This window comes from Photinus pyralis, unplaced genomic scaffold (assembly GCF_008802855.1).
Source record: "Photinus pyralis isolate 1611_PpyrPB1 unplaced genomic scaffold, Ppyr1.3 Ppyr1.4_LG1, whole genome shotgun sequence".
In the NCBI taxonomy this organism is placed as follows: domain Eukaryota; kingdom Metazoa; phylum Arthropoda; class Insecta; order Coleoptera; family Lampyridae; genus Photinus; species Photinus pyralis.
The window spans coordinates 4310237-4327384 of NW_022170249.1; positions in this window are offsets into that span (position 1 = coordinate 4310237).

The window sequence follows — 17148 nt, forward strand, 5'->3', positions numbered from 1 at the left end:
AGTTTATAAAAGTACCTTCAATTTAATATTCTATTTGGCCCCCTAACATGTATAGTTTAGGAGATACACTAATTTAAAGTTTCGTGTTTATAGTAATTTTTAAAAATAATAACATTTTCAGCGCATTTTTTAAGAATTGAAAGAAATGTGGGACCACTAATTTGTCTCAGATTTTGTATGTACATGTATCTAGTGATGTCATGTCAAAATTTTGAAAATGGTGGAGGGAGAGGGGGTAAATACACGTTCTGTCTTCATGGTATTCTAATGAAAGGTCTCATCGAAATGAAATGGTTTCTACAAACTAACCTGCCTGCGCGAATCCGTTTCGACATCACTGGGTGACCGGTGGGGTGGGGGTATTATCTTCCATGGTATTCTAATTAAAAGAGGAAAAAGTAACTGTTTTCTACCAGCTCCCGCATTTCTTTCTAACCTCTTATCAAAAGGGGGGGGGGGTTGAAAGGGGACTTGTTTTATCCTTCATGGTACTCTAATGAATGGACTAAGTGAAAGGAATTACCTTTTACCAATCATAGTCTTCCTCCTCGGCCCATTATCGTGATCGCTTATAATTACTTATATCTCAAAAGCGGATTGTCTGGAAAGGGTACTCACAAAAGGTGATTGGGACGTCTGGAAGAAATATACCTTTTGGTGATGGCATAATTTATGAGCGAAACGGTTTGTCGAAGGAGAGTACACACAAAGGCAAAATGAATCCTCCGAACGAGACATATACCTATCTATTGGTGAAGTCCAACCGAATATCTTGAAAACGAAGCGTCATAAGAGGGCACTATTCTTTTTATTCACGCATTTAGTGGGTGTGTCACCACTTCCTCCGTCTTTGGGCACGGGAAGATAAAATATTCTGAAGTGTTACACAACAATTTTGCGATGAAGGAAGTGGTCAACAGTTTTCAATAAACCAGACGCCAGCGCTGATGATAGCTGAGGCAGGAGTATACCTAATTTATTTGTGTAAATTTTTATGGTAGGTTTCCCTAATAAAAGCAAACAAAATGAAAGTGAAAAAATCTCATTACGCTGAATATAAAATGCACCCCAAAACGTAAAATACCCAACTTTTGGAAGTATTTCTGCCAAATATAACCACTCACCCTAGCGGGACCATGAGATTACAACTACAAAACAGACGCATATTAGCGCTTTTTTTAAGCCTTTTAGAAAATTCCCACGACACTTAAAAAGCAACCCTAAGTACCTACATTCTCAAAACAATCAAGCAAAAAAAATACAGAACGATAAAACAATATAAAACGGCGAATACTACATAATAAAAATTTATTACTATATTATCGTGTTTTATTGATGTTATTATTGCAATAATTTTTTAGAAAACACCCTGCATATGCTCACACGGCCTAACAATAGGGTTCTAGATATCAATATGTTACCCCGAAATCGACAATTTCAAAATTGCACCCTATATATGAGATGACCGCATTTACTCTGAAAGAAATCGGAAAATCGCGAAAACTCGGTAACGCGTTTTTCCCCAAAAACCAAAGGATTTCAGATTTATATACAGGAAGGCTACATCATTCGAACTACTTAGGTATGCCATAGGTTTACGTAGAAACCAATGACGATTTTGGTCCTTTATCCCGTTTTATACACTTTACGCAATACGCAATATTCTATCCATTATAGAAGTAGTTTCCCTTCGCCTAAGTTTTAAAAGAAAATGCATCCCCAAATTTATTACAATTATGATTATTGTGAATATTTCCTAAACAGACTCGGAATTGCATACATTCCCTAGGCATTGTATAGAATACCTGAATTACACAGATTGCCGGATGGCATACGGACTTTAGATCAGAGCGTTTGCCGTAGCTTAATTCGCAAATTTCAAAATAGCGTTCTGTGGCAGGTATATCACGTAATCCATTTTGGAGCAGATTTCCATTTTAGTTAGCTATACACGTACACCCTACCATGGGTTTTATGCACCTTGCTGCTGCCACCCACACAAAATTGATTTGTTCGTTTCGTTACTGGTACATACAAGGCATATCATATCAAAGCGTGAATTGGCGACACATCCTCGATTATTCCAGAAGTTGTAGTTTGGATGAAAAATCTTGGCAATTAAACGGAAGTAAACATATCATCAATCTCCTACTCCTAGGCTAGGTGAAACTAGAATATTATTGCTGCATCTCTTATCTGGGGGTTTCTACTGCGCGATCGCATTGACGGTCCGCTTAAAATCGAAGAGTCTGTTTCAGTTGCAACTCTCGCAGACACCGTACGATATATACCAATTTTACTGGCGTGTTCGGTTTCGAATGGCTCTTCTTAACTCAACTATCTCTTATGGGAAGCTTTACCACTGGCTTATACAACTTGGGTAATTTCTGGTTAGTCATATGTCAAATAGTGATAGTATAGTCTCTTCGAGATAGAGTTGTAATCATGCACGAAAAGTAGGTTAAAAGCTTCGTTCCGTATACACATTTAATGCTGCTTTATCTATTTTTACTGTTGTTGGTGTAAGTTTATTCGCGCTTTACATAGGCACATAAAAACGCTTGCCAAATTTCATAAGTGTTTCCCAATTAATATTATTTGGGAACTCAAAAATTAATTATAGTCCGCTCGCTTTGCCGAGATAAACACGAAAAAATGTAAGCAATTTCGCTACAAAAATAGCGAATCGTAAACCGTGAAAAATTTATTTGAAAAATGAATTTATTACCCTTTCCGCTTTAATTATCTTGTATCGCAAAATCGGGGGCTATTGAGTAGGTAGTAAATGTAAGCGTGTAATATCTAATATTTGAAACATAATTCGAATTAATTTGTAAGATGACAACATGCAAGGGATTTGCTCACGCAATTTTCGTACACTGCGGTTTAGAAATAAACCCCAGATCATTTAAAATTTAATATTTACACGAAGCAATGCATACGTCTTTCATTCATTCATTTATAATGCAAACCATCTAACAATTTGATGAGCATTTGAACCGTTAGGTAGGTAGATACGTTGCTAGTATGTGGAACGAAAATAGCATGATGGTATAATTAATTCGGTGAATGTGGCAATTAAACATCCCCCATTGCAGGGAATTGATTCCAATGAACTTTTAGCGTTGTGCCATTATTTGTATTTTCACTTTCATTGCGTCAAACGAAGCAATGCTGAATTAAATTGAATTAGAAACCGCATTAATTACTACTCGTTTAAAATGAAATTGTTATACCATCGCACAAGAATCCGCGCCATTGAGTTAAACATTAAAAATTAATTGTCATACCTAAGATCGATTTTCTCTTAATAATAGCACAATTTATAAGTTCGTAACCCTTGGGCCGGTTGTTATTGTCCTGACGTGCTTTATTGTAACTGTAAGGTAACATTTTACGGCCTGCCTAAAATGATTAATGTACGATATACAAACGATAAGAAATCGGTTGTCTTACATGACCGTCAGTCCAGACTGTGAGCCTGCTATAATAGGTACGATGCTATATGATCTTTTTTACACTGGCGAACCGTGGGTGTTCATAAAGTCTGACCCCAAAACCAATTTCATTGAGCCCAGTCCATCAGTCCTATGAGCTCCAACAATAAACCTTTCCTTTACATTGTGCCCCATTAGTTAACAGTTAAAGGAATATGGTTCTCGCAAGAATCGAGGGCTAACTTGATGACTCGCACCTCCGCGGTAAATTCGTGGAGATGTACCTACCCCAAAGTACCACTGTAGGACACCCTCAGTTTAAAAAATATGATAGGTATCTACTTAAACCCAAATCCTTTGCTTGAATTCGATTCTTATTAATAAATACAATACCAAATCTGTTTCATGCAAATCATTCTCATAGGTCAATTCCTTTAGGAATATTAAAATTACTTGGAACAACATTTCTTGTGCAAATTCCTAAAATTAACCGGCCACTATTTTATACAAATCAAAAATTAAAAATCTCTTACAGTTATTGACGTGGGTAAAATTTTCTTCCGTTAACAAATGGATCTTATCTCTCCTTGGAGAATGCCGTTTCCTTTAGAAATATCGAGAGATATCACTCCGATCGTACAGTTAGTTTTTTTGGCACCACCCCGGTAACTTTATCTTCGTGATCAATGTAAAATTTCGCGGAAGAAAAGTGTGCATGAATCGCGAATCCAAACAAACCGGCTTCAATTTCGCGAAATTAATACTCGAGATCGTCATTATGCACAGGAATGCAAAGCCAATGATTTGCTGTGAATTCAGACGGTCACTACGACCAGAATTCAAAGGTAAATTTTGATATTTTCGACAACTCTTTTTTAGCGCATTTCCACAAAAATAAAAAAAAATGCGCTATTGTGGCCACTTTGTCCGTCCGTCCGTCCGTCCGTCCGTCCGCTAACTTTGCGACGCTACTAGTTTTTTTATCTTAAGAGCTATTGTTCTACTTTTTTCGCTATTTGGTTCGTTATGGTGTCGAGTCTTGTACCAAGGAAGGATTTTTTTCTGTACCGCTTACAAAAGAAGTTATTGTAAAAAAAAACAAAAAACCGTTTTTTTACATGTTCTATAATTTTACACTTTTGCCGTTTATTAACGATCCTAGAGATCGTTTATAATTTTGCATTGCTATCTGTCGCCTGCCGGTTGGTCTGTCCGTCTGTTCCTTTGTCTGTCTGTCCATCTATCTGTCCGTGTGAACGATAACTTTGTTTAGAAATGTTCGATCGGTTTTACATCTCCGTTAGTTATGAACTGAATTGCATGAAATTCAATATGGGCATAGCTTTAGCCATATAATACGCAATGCCAAAAGTTGAATCGAATCGATTTAAAATTCACAGTGCCCTTTTCGCATCTCGACCATTTATAAACCGAATTGCAAACTTTTTTACTTATAAAAGTATTTGAATGAAATTTGATACATAGGCACAAAGGAAAATCAAACGCCAATTTCCAAATTTGGTTTTGCGCATGCGCAGTGCCAACTTTTTTATTTATGGAAGAATTTAAACGAAATTTGATACATAAGCACTTCGAATAAAGGAAAATCAAACGCCAATTTCAAAAATTTGGTTTTGCGCATGCGCAGTGCCAACTTTTTTATTTATGGAAGAATTTAAACGAAATTTGATACATAGGCACTTGGGATAAAGGAAAATCAAACGCCAATTTCAAAATTTGGGTTTGCGCATGCGCAGTGCCAACTTTTTTATTTATGGAAGAATTTAAACGAAATTTGATACATAGGCACTTGGGATAAAGGAAAATCAAACGCCAATTTCAAAATTTTGTTTTGCGCATGCGCAGTGCCAACTTTTTTATTTATGGAAGAATTTAAACGAAATTTGATACATAGGCACTTGGGATAAAAGAAAATCAAACGCCAATTTCAAAATTTGGTTTTGCGCATGCGCAGTGCCAAGTTTTTTATTTATGGAAGAATTTAAACGAAATTTGATACATAGGCACTTGGGATAAAGGAAAATCAAACGCCAGTTTCAAAATTTTATTTTGCGCATGCGCAGTGCCAACTTTTTTTTATGGAAGAAATTTAAACGAAATTTGATACATAGGCACTTGGGATAAAGGAAAATCAAAGGCCAATTTCAAAATTTGGTTTTGCGCATGCGCAGTGCCAATTTTTTTATTTATGGAAGAATTTAAACGAAATTTGATACATAGGCACTTGGGATAAAGGAAAATCAAACGCCAGTTTCAAAATTTTATTTTGCGCATGCGCCGTGCCAACTTTTTTATCTATGGAACTATTTAAGTGAAATTTGATACTTAGGCGCTTGAAACAAAGGAAAATCTAACATTAGTTTTAAAATTGAGGTTTGCGCATGCGCAGTTCCAACTTTCTTATTTAGAAAAGCATTGAAATGAAATTCTCATAAACTGAAATTGGAGTAGCACGTCAACAATGGATTGCCCATGTGCAATGCTATCTTTCATATTTGTGGCCGGATTTCTACGATTTTAACAGAAGTTGCATCTTACAAATGGGAAATGAATGCAAGTGGAAATGCGCTTTATGTAAATCGTTTACGATTACTTTTTAACTTGTTTTAACTTACCGGTTTTCGATACAATGGAATTGTAATTATTATATTTGTTTGAGATTCTTTTAACGATTATAGCTCCGTTGTTTTCTGCGGAAGCCTCTTTTGATATTAATGACTGACTAAGTACGTGTTGATTTTATTAATCTGAATTGAAATATTGACATTGCAGATCTATACAGGCCGATTCAAATTCGGAAATATTCGGAAAAAGACGAAATTTTGCAAAATCTTTTTTATTTTTTACTGCAGTTATTTAAAAAGATATTTCAAAATAAATGCCACATTATTGTGACCACTTTTTTCCTCTACAAGATACCAGTTTTAAATTTTAAAAGTCTGACGTTTCGTCTCCGGTTAACCATCATCAACTTTGTTTTTTCTTATGGAAGTCATTTTTATTTTTTGTGTCATTTCATAGAGCATTTCGGCAAAACGTATCACCTTAATTCTCCCAAATGTAACGATCAAGTGAGTTGACGGTGTGGACAAGCGGGGTCATTAGGAGAATTAATATGTTCGTTTTCTAATAAAGTCCTATCCTGTTTTATAACAATTCGAGTGTTTGCAAAACCATTACAATACAATTAATTTCTTTATGTCTTACTAACCTATCATAGCACATTTTATATCTGTGATACGCGGGCATAAAGTACCACTTTATGCCCTAGGGCATTAAGTATCACCATAGTAACTCATTTATACTTAATGACAAAACAAACAAATATTTGCAGGTCTTTGAAAATTAGAAACGTCAAATATTAATTGTCAATACCTACTAAATCACAAGATTGGCCTTATTTCGTATAGTTTCTGGAACTTCTTGCTCATTCACGATGAATTGAATTATTTAAAATTACGTTTGACGTTTGGATGGTTTCAATCACATTATCAAAAACGAACCACGCATACTCGATCAAACATAATGAATTATTTTGTAAACGAATTTTGACGAAGAAAACTATTTGTAAAACATAAAAATGTGTATGTACCACGGGCATAAACTGATGTTTATACTCTCGGGCGACTAGAAAGCTCTCGGGCCATAGGCCCTCGAGAATATAAACATCACTATTATGCCCTTAATACATAAATAACTATTATTTGTTACTCAGTTGTAAACGTTGATTAACAAGACAAAACGCAAACGGGTAAACGTCACGCTACTGACTTGTACAACTGACAGCTGACCTGTAAAAATTTTACAAGTTAGTAATCTAGTAATTTCATTGGCCAGAATTAATGCGAAGTCTCTGTTACATGGATAACATGATATTTTAGACATTTCTTCGAGATCAATTTAAGAACTAATTATTTACGTTTACTATTGTTTACAAATGAGTAACAAACAAAATATTGTACATTATACGCCAGGTAGTAGTTTTTACTGGCTCTAGGAGATGAGAGGCTCGCCAGAACTTCTCCTATCGCCAGTAAAACTCACTTACCTGGCTAATAATGTAAAATACTATTTTGACTTATTAAAACGGTTACAGTAAATGACCGATGCTTACTATTTAACTGATAAACGTATAAATTTGCAACACCTGTAAAGTAAACGGTATCTTAATTATAGAGCAATGTGAATATCCATATCCCTTGCTCGTTGAATCTCAGAGCACTGATTGATCCAATTGATTGATCCAACTCTTGAAAACGAAAATCGATACAACTTCCTAGATCTCGTATGGTGAATGGCACCTTTGATAGCAATTTAAATCAATCATTCGCATTCGCTTCAGACGTTCGAAGAATTACAACATGACATTCAATAATTCTATTCTTCTTGACTAAAGGGTAACAAAATTTAATTACGCGCATTTACAACTAGCGCTATTGTCCGTATTTACCGTAATAGTTTCTAATTCGCAAATTATCCCCTGTAGTTACGCGCATTTATCTTACAAATATTTAACTTCGCTAACGTATTAGCACGAAATTTCTCCGAAAATAATACACGCTCTCGATGATTAGAGTATCACACCAAAACATAAAACCACTCTGCGCTAATTTACAGATAGCGGTTGACTGCACTTCGCCTACGGCTCAACGCGAATCCTTTTTTTCACAGAATAAAACACACCCTACGGTATTTTACAGGTGGTTGACTTAACACGAATGCCCTGACGGTTACCTTAGAACAAGCAACTTCCCACTGCTTTACTTTTTAAACTGGCACCCATCTTTTGTTGCAAATGTTTTCCACCAATCGACTAAATAATAAATCTAAATAATAAAACAATATTTAATATATTATTATTGTGGATTATTGGTGTTTTTGTTTTACTTTTGCATATTCTTAAAGTTGTTTAGTGTTTTTTGGCACATTATTAATCAAAGAAACAGTATTTTGACTACTGTCGCTGGCCCCTCCATCAACTCATCAAACTATATTTACTGAAATAGTACCTATACATAAACCTCTCGCCAGGAAAGATTGCCGGTCATAGAACACTTGATCCCGGTCTACTTCCGGGATAGTATCATCTCATTGTTAAACAAAAAGACTTTTCGTTCAACATTGGCACGATCCTATTTCGGAAGTCGCTCGCACCTAAAGAAAAACATAGATTGTAAATCGACACAAGGTGTGCTGTGACCGGCAATCTTTCCTGGCAAGAGTTATATATATCTTATACTGACCTACAATTTTGCTAAAAAGATAGAACGCACCCTGTTAAAGGGAATTAGACAAAAGATACTGCTTTTAAATTTTCTTACTGCGACAAGACAAGTTCAAACTTCATAATATAGGTAAAGTGGGGTAAAACAAACACAACTTCCAGTCTGCAAGTATATCCATCATACGGCTTCTTATTGTGTGTGCAATTGTAAAGCAATAACAAAGGCAAAAGTTAATAATAATTGCAGTGGGAGCCTCAAGCTCGGTATTATACATGACCCTATTCTACAGTAAAACTTTACCCTACAGGAAGCATAAACTTCATCTTCTACAGTCACTTTAATTAAAGTACACTCCTGATGATTCCTGCATTTTGAATAATTCATATTCAACATGTGGCGTTTGCATGATGCGACGCTATTACTTAAAAATCGATGTAGCTGAATAATATGAAATGTAGGGGTAATCTTCGGCTTCGCGATTTAACACCAATATATCATCCGATTTGACGCGCCGAACGTAATTTGAATACTCACCTGCCTACGTTAAAAAGCACTTGGAAATGGTAATCGGTTTACAGTGTCGTTTGGTATGATTTGATTGAAATGTCGATTCTCTACGGCCGAGGTGCATTACATGATTTTTTGTAATCGAATCACATCACTCGGAACCCCGTTGCGTAATCATCTCCAAACAAATTGAATAAGTAGCAATTACTCCATTACATAACGAATTACGTACATTACAATTCTAGAAAGGATTAGTTTCCATTTGTATTCAATATGTATACGCATCTAAAAGCAAAGCGTCGCCTCGTCTCAATTACGTAAAAGAAGGAGCTCTCGAGTGGAAATGTCAACTATCAATGAAAAAATCAACCCATAGGATTTGAAAAAGGTGGAAGCCTAATTATCTACAATTTACATTTCAAAGTTTACAGCGATAGGATTTTAGGTCAAACCTGAAGAAGTTATGTATGTATATGCTTTCAGTTGCAAATTGGAATAAACATAATCAGCTGTTTCCGAATTTGATATAGGTAAACAACACATTGTGATGACCTGTAAGGCTGTAACGTACAGATACGATAAATTTCTCTGTACGATGAGAAAATCTGCATATTTCCACACAGCTGCACACAAGCAAAGAATCGTACAATGCTCGAATGTGGGACAGTGAACATTCAAATTCAGTATCTACCCTTAAAAACACACTGAAAGCGTGTCAACGACTTCTATCAATCTTGTAGTAAGTATAGGAAGGCCGATCGATACAGAAATGCCTCCAGTTCTCATGGTAATGATCTTAAACACTGAGAAATCTCTTGTACAATATACGACATCTTACGTAATCGCGAAAGCTGTTATGCAGTTATGGCGTAATAGAGAAACAGAATCTAATGATAATGCATCCCGAATAAATGGGTAGATTTTCCACTAGTTCAGGTAGAGGAACTTTTCTCGTTGAAGCTAAGAAAAGACCACGATATACAGACCGACGAACTAGTCTTAGCGCTACCGTATGGAGAGTATAGATAGAAATTACTTGCGAACTGCTTCGAAAAAGAGTGTGCAAAATGTAACGAGAGTCAAATGGACGTAAATAGAACGGATGGTCTTTTTCCGCGATCTTGGATTTTATTTGCATATTAATTCGTGTGGGATTGTAAATTTTACAAAGCAGACCAAAGCCGGGGAAATCCCATTCGGCAAGGCCACGAGTTTGCACTACAAAACAAGGTCACTCATTAGTTACGTCTTTGTTTTTTCGAGTTGCATTAAAAAAAATACTTTCTGTTTTTTTGTTAATATTCAGCCGTCTGCAGACGCTGTAATATTACCGTATTATCCTAAAGTTTACGCGATTATGGTGATATTATTATTATCTGTGCATCCTTTCGCCGATGAATAATTTTTGTGTGGCCAAACCGAGTGTTTATTGGTAAATTAAACTTTGTTTTTTAAATCTAGTTAATGTGCTCTTCCCCCTATTAAAACAACTATCGTTTTTACCTTCGAGGAATTTGTATGTGTATAAAGTCCTCATTTCGCGACAATGCGTGTAATATATATGGCTTCCTGTCCTCAGTTGAAGTTCGACACTTTCTTACTGAGTTAGGGGAATGGCACACCTTAAGTAGTGGAGTTAGTGGACTTTCCTTCTTGGGCCAACAAAAAAAAACTGCAAGATCTGCAAGGACCTCTTGAATGCGTTGGTTCCATTTTAGCCAAGCATAAAAAGAGGGAAAAGAGTAAGAAGATTAGTAACAGGCGACTTGTAAACTCGTAGAAATATTTTCAGTAAACAAGTAGGGTTACGCGGGGTACGGCGGAAAATATAAATCGCGGGTTCGAAATAAGCGAAGAAATTTTAGAAAACTTTACGGGAAACGAGTAGGGGTACGAGTGGAACTTGAGACATGAACTGCGATAAACCAAGTAATTTCCGAAAGCTAGAATTCAAGAAACGGCAAAACACAATCGCGCGAGTTAGACAAACATTTTCTGGTTGCGGAATAGTATATTCTATAACGAGTAAGGAATAGGAGTGGAAAGTTCGTCACTCGAGTCTCGTCTTTTTCCGAATATTTCCGAATCTGAATCAGCCTGTATAGATCTGCAATGTCAATATTTCAACTCAGATTAATAAAATCAACACGTAGTCAGTCATTCATTAATATTAAAAGAGGCTTCCGCAGAAAACAACGGAGCTATAATCGTTAAAAGAATCTCAAACAAATATAATAATTACAATTCCATTGTATCGAAAACCGATAAGTTAAATAAAGGGGTCGTCGAAACTATCAAAATTTACCTTTGAATTCTGGTCGTAGTGGCTGTCTGAATTCAGACGGACGCGTTCTACAAATCTGTAACAGACAATAACACAACAAACAAATTAAAGGGGTAATGAATCGCGCTGCATATAAAATATTGCGAAATAGCAAAGCTAACGTCTGACACGGAGGCAATCGGATATTATAACTGTAATTAATACTCAAAAAGAATCCATAATTCGAATGAGTTTACATTCGCAACAGCAAAATTTTGGTCAACCACGGATTATCCTTACAATTATATATAATAGCGTAAACGTGACTAAGTTAAAAAAAATACTTTACGAATCACAAATAACTATATTTCGTAAATAGCAATCAGAAAGTAACGTTGACAAAAGCGGGTCTCAATATCGTTAAAGTCAAATGTTTGGTAACGACAAAAACAAAGTACGTAGTATCAGGTATAACGGAGCGATTTGCAACAGTAGCAATCTCCAAGGTTTCGTATTGTACTTGCAGTTATAGGAATTATCTTAAAAAGGTATAAATAACTTCTATGTAAGTAGATCACAGGTAAACACTCATGTTTGCTTTCACCGAAATGGCGGTAACTCCATCTATCGCTTGTAAAATGCTACATCAATTATCATCCACGTACTGTGTATGTCGTAAGTAAAATCCAGGTAGATCAATGTAAAAGGTAATTAAAAAGAAAGAACAATGAGTAACAATAAAAAAACTGAGCGCATGTAAAACTTAAGGGTTGAGTATTAAGGGAAGGTAGAATACCTAGTATTGGTTAAGTGCAAAAAATCCGTAAAAACTAAAGTCACTAGATATAGAAAGTACTGCAATCATCCGCCATTTTTGGGCAAATTTGCTGCCAACTTAAAAAAATTTACAAATAAAATCTGAATAGCTGTAATTTTTTATAACCTAACTTCATAGTACTGTCATGTTTTATAAAAATATATACAGATATCTCCAAACAGGTGGAACATTCCCTAACATTAAAGTTACTAGACTCTGGTAACTTCCGCCATTTTTGGGCAAAAATCATGCGTTCTCTCTCTAACACACGAGCCCAATGGATTGCGGTACTTTCTATATTTAGTGACTTTACGTAACAACGCTTCAATGGAGCCACCACGGACATCAAGAGAACGAGAAACCACTCCAAAGGAAATACGGTAAAGCCAAAACACTAATTCCATTAAAGGTAGATGCGAAATCAGAAAAGCAATGGCGTACCAAGTGAAAACATTTGTATATAAGCAATGCGAAAGCTGAAACTTTGCTGAAGAGAAGAAGTACAACTGTGCGAGCAAGATTAAATCTAAGAAGAAGGTGCAGAAAGGTACAAAGCAAAGCGTGCACTCTAGCAACAAGACAAAGAATAAGTAACAGAAACCTCTAACACTATAAGGGCGTATAACGGCAAAACAAGAAACTATAGGTAATATGAATCTATACTAACATAATAACAAATTTACTACAGGAATTAACTTACATCTTAAACTAGTGGATTACAAACGAAACATCTAGATGGCGTAAAAATATTGAATATACTTGACAAGCGAAAAGATTTTAAACAAAAGTACGAATCGAGTATAGTTCCTTGAGCGGAATTCAAATCGGGAATATCAGTCGGTAAAAAAATAACGTTACGCAGTCATGTTTACTGAGTGTAAAACAAACCATGCTCACCTCTTTGGAAGAATTGATATGAATATAATAATATTTTGATGGGTGTTGTTATGAGTAAAAACGATACAGTAGATTTGCTTCTTGTTTCACCTGTACAAATTTCGTCTCCAAGAATAAAAAAAATATTTATTTATTTCGTTTGTTTAAGTATTTTATTTATTTATTAAATGTAAAAGTATATATAAGATAACAAATTAAAATAGTAGGTACAAACAAACAATAATATATCAACATCAAAGCACACTACTAAACCACATCTAACATGGTTTCATTTGATCCACAAATTCGTCCAGGGCGTCAAAAGCATTTTCAATTTTTTAATGACGTGTTTAAATTTTATGTTTGGGGGTTCGTTTGATATGTGTACTGGAACAAGGTTAGAGATGTGCAAGACGCTTCATTTTGGGATGCTGTAAGTCTACAATAGTTAACTCGAATATTATGCAGAAATAACTACTCAAAAACCGCATATGGAGCTATGAGATAGTTTGTTGCCTCCCAAATCAAAAAAATTGATAAACAACATAATCCTTATAATATATTACGCGAGGATCAGAATGCACAATTAATGTTTACTGCCCCTGCGATTTACTTGTAATTCTCCATGATGAAAAGTGACCCGTGTTTTCCTCAATTAGAAGACAAAACACATTGATCTAGTGCATACATGGAGTACAAAATAAAATATGCGAAGGCAAGGTGAACACTAAGAGGGCACAAATAATTTTAGCGTGGGTATGTGCCCACCTAGGCCCACCCTTGTCTACGTACCTGACTCTAGTTTCCCTCCCGCCGCCCTGCTGTTACTTTATCATCAGCTCTGTTTGAAGAAGACAGTTTTCTTTCAAAAAAGTATTTGTTAGGCGGTTATTTGAACAATTGCGATGTTCTTTAGACAGATTTTGATAAATGATGCTTATAGAAATAGACAAGTTTTATACCTAGAGATCTGGCGATTATATTATCGCAAGATTAACATTGAATTTAATTTCATTATGTAGCTATCTAGCACGTAAGAGGAATTAAAGCATCTTTCCTTTCTTACGAAGCTTAAAGATTAATACTTTTAATATAGAAGTTTCCGAGAGTATCACTAAAATCTAATTTGTTTGCCACATAAATTTATTTCATTTCGGGTTACGTCGTAAAATGTATAACCGGAACTCTAAGATGAATTAATTTTCATGTAGAAAGTAATTTGCCTACAAAATGGCGCAATTAAGCATATAATTGGAAATAACTCGCGTTTGTCCCCTTTCTTACGTCACAGGCATATGGTTGTTAACCCTCAAACTTTTTCCGATATAACTCTCTGCTGAATTTGTATGTCGGTATAATAGACCGTAATAAACATTAGTTGCATCTCGAAGTTCCTTTAGAGATTTGATTTGATGCAGTTGCAATATGATTCATTAATGGCTGTGAGATTCAATTTATCGCATCTAACTTCAATAGCTCTTCCTGCTATATGAATAAGCTCGAGTAAGCTCCAACTCCTCTAAGGGACGGTCTTTCATATCTTCTCGTTCAATTTATGTGACAAATCACTTCGCTGGAAACGTTTGTTTTAACAGACATCTTCATAGAACTTTAGAAGTTACGTATCGCATAAATCACATATAAACCCTATATCGTATGTTCAATCCCTTATTTATAACTTGATATTTCTTTATTTCAATTTTTATGTCAAAGGTTAGGGGTCCGTGAAGTGAGCTGGCCATGAAAAGCACAAACAACGGATTTAGGTTTAATCGTTTGTGCTTCGTTTGTGCTCGTTTGTGCCGTATAACAAAAGTCAGCAAAACCACCCATATAAAAATTATGGGCAATTCAAAATGGTCAGCTGACTTCACGCACGAAATTAAAGCACAAACGACGGGTTTAATTGCAATCGTTTGTGCTTCGTTTGTGCTCGTTTGTGCCGTATAACAAAAGTCAGCAAAACTAACCATACAAAAATTATGGGCAATTCAAAATGGTCAGCTGACTTCACGGACGAAAATGAAAGCGCAAACGGGGGCTTCAGGTACAATTGTTTGAGTTTAGTTTTTGCCGGTATGTCCGATATAATAAGTCTTTAAGAGAACCTGTAATACCTACACAATTATAGATATAATGCATGCACAAAATTGCAGCACACCTAACATAAGATGCACGAATTCAAACAGCTGTAGATTTAACCATAGTGTAAAGACTTACTTATTTAACGTATTTAAGTAATTGTACATAATATATAACTGTATGTAAAGTTTTATGAAGAAATACAATACAATATTTTGCTTTTCCATTAAATAGTGTTAACGATTTATAGGAGTGTAGGTAATAAGAAGTCCTATTTGGGGTTATGCTTAAATTTTCCAAAGGCTGTGCTAAAATGTTCTAATTATTACGATTCTGATAGAGATTTATAATATACGTACCGTCAAATAGTTAAAGTTAATAAGTTGAAACAATACTGCTGTTTAAATGTTTAAACTTATTTAATATATAGTCACAATTTACTGCTTTTCATTTCAGACTTTTACTACATTAGATATGCCAAAATTTTACCACTATTGTTTCAACTTATTAGCTTTAACTATTTGACGGTACTTATATTATAAATCTATAAAACATTTTACCACACCCTGATGATGGCCATAGGCCGAAATCGGTAGCTTTAGAAAATATAATCATAACGCCAAGTTTGATTTCTTATTACCTACACTACACTCCTATAATAAAGAAATAAATTCAAAAAAATATGGAAAACTTTATAAAGAAAAGATGTTAACGATTTCCGACTTAAGGTGGCGCTTACGAAAAGTACAAAAGTACACTTTCGATTTCCTCAATAACAAATTTGTAGAATCGGAGTTCGTGAATTGTCAATGTAGGTCAAAAAAAATAAAGAAGACTTGCATGAAATTCAATATGCGCATGGCTTTAGCCATATAAAACGCAATTCCAAAAGTTGAGCCTAATCGATCAGCATTCACAGTGCCCTTTGCGCATCTCGACCATTTACAAACCGAATTGCAAACTTTCTTATTTATGGAGGTATTTAAATGAAATTTGATACATAGCCACTTGGAATAAAAGCAAATGTAGCGCCAGTTTCCAAATTTGGTTTTGCACATACTATACCTAGTCATACCCAGGACCTCGTTTTCTATATTTGTTTACACGTTTCTTTATTTTTCAAAATAGGTTAGAGTGTGGAACAAACAATTAAAATTATTTAAAAAAACGTTATTAGGATTCTCCGTAGCCTTTACAACAACCACATTTATCAGTTCATTTGATATCTTTCTTAGTTAAAAAAAATAATACTCAGGCATTGTACGTTTTCCAAGATGTGTAATAACCTTTCCAAAGACGATCAGAAATTGAGTATTGTTTTGTCAGATTCTTAGGTCAGTATGGGTTGTGCATAAGGGGGTTGTTGGCCTGGTGGGTTACTTTAAAAATCAGCCATTTGATATTTAAAGAAACAGTATTTTTTATTTTTTTGATCTCTTTAATAAAAAAAAAGTTTTTAAAGGTCTGCCTTATTGTATATTAAACAGCGGTTATTAATTAGAATGCATTGTTGAAGATATATTCAATTACTTTTTTATTTTCAAATTTGTTAAAGGGCTATTAAATTATACAAAACTAGACGGCGGAAGCACTATTACAAACATTTGAAAAAAAAATTAATTCGAATAGAGTATAGGGACCCTAACGAAACGTTTCCGACTCTCAGGTTATTTTTAGCGCATTTCCACAAAAATAAAAAAAAATGCGCTATTGTGGCCACTTTGTCCGTCCGTCCGTCCGTCCGTCCGCTCGTTTTGCGACGCTACTAGTTTTTTGTGTAGTAGATATACATACCTACAAGATGTACACGTCAATTGATTTTAAAATCTTCATTATTAAATAAATGTTATCGTATTATATTACGTATAATAAAACGAGGTAGCGTGATTATGATGATCACAATGATAACACTATTAAGAA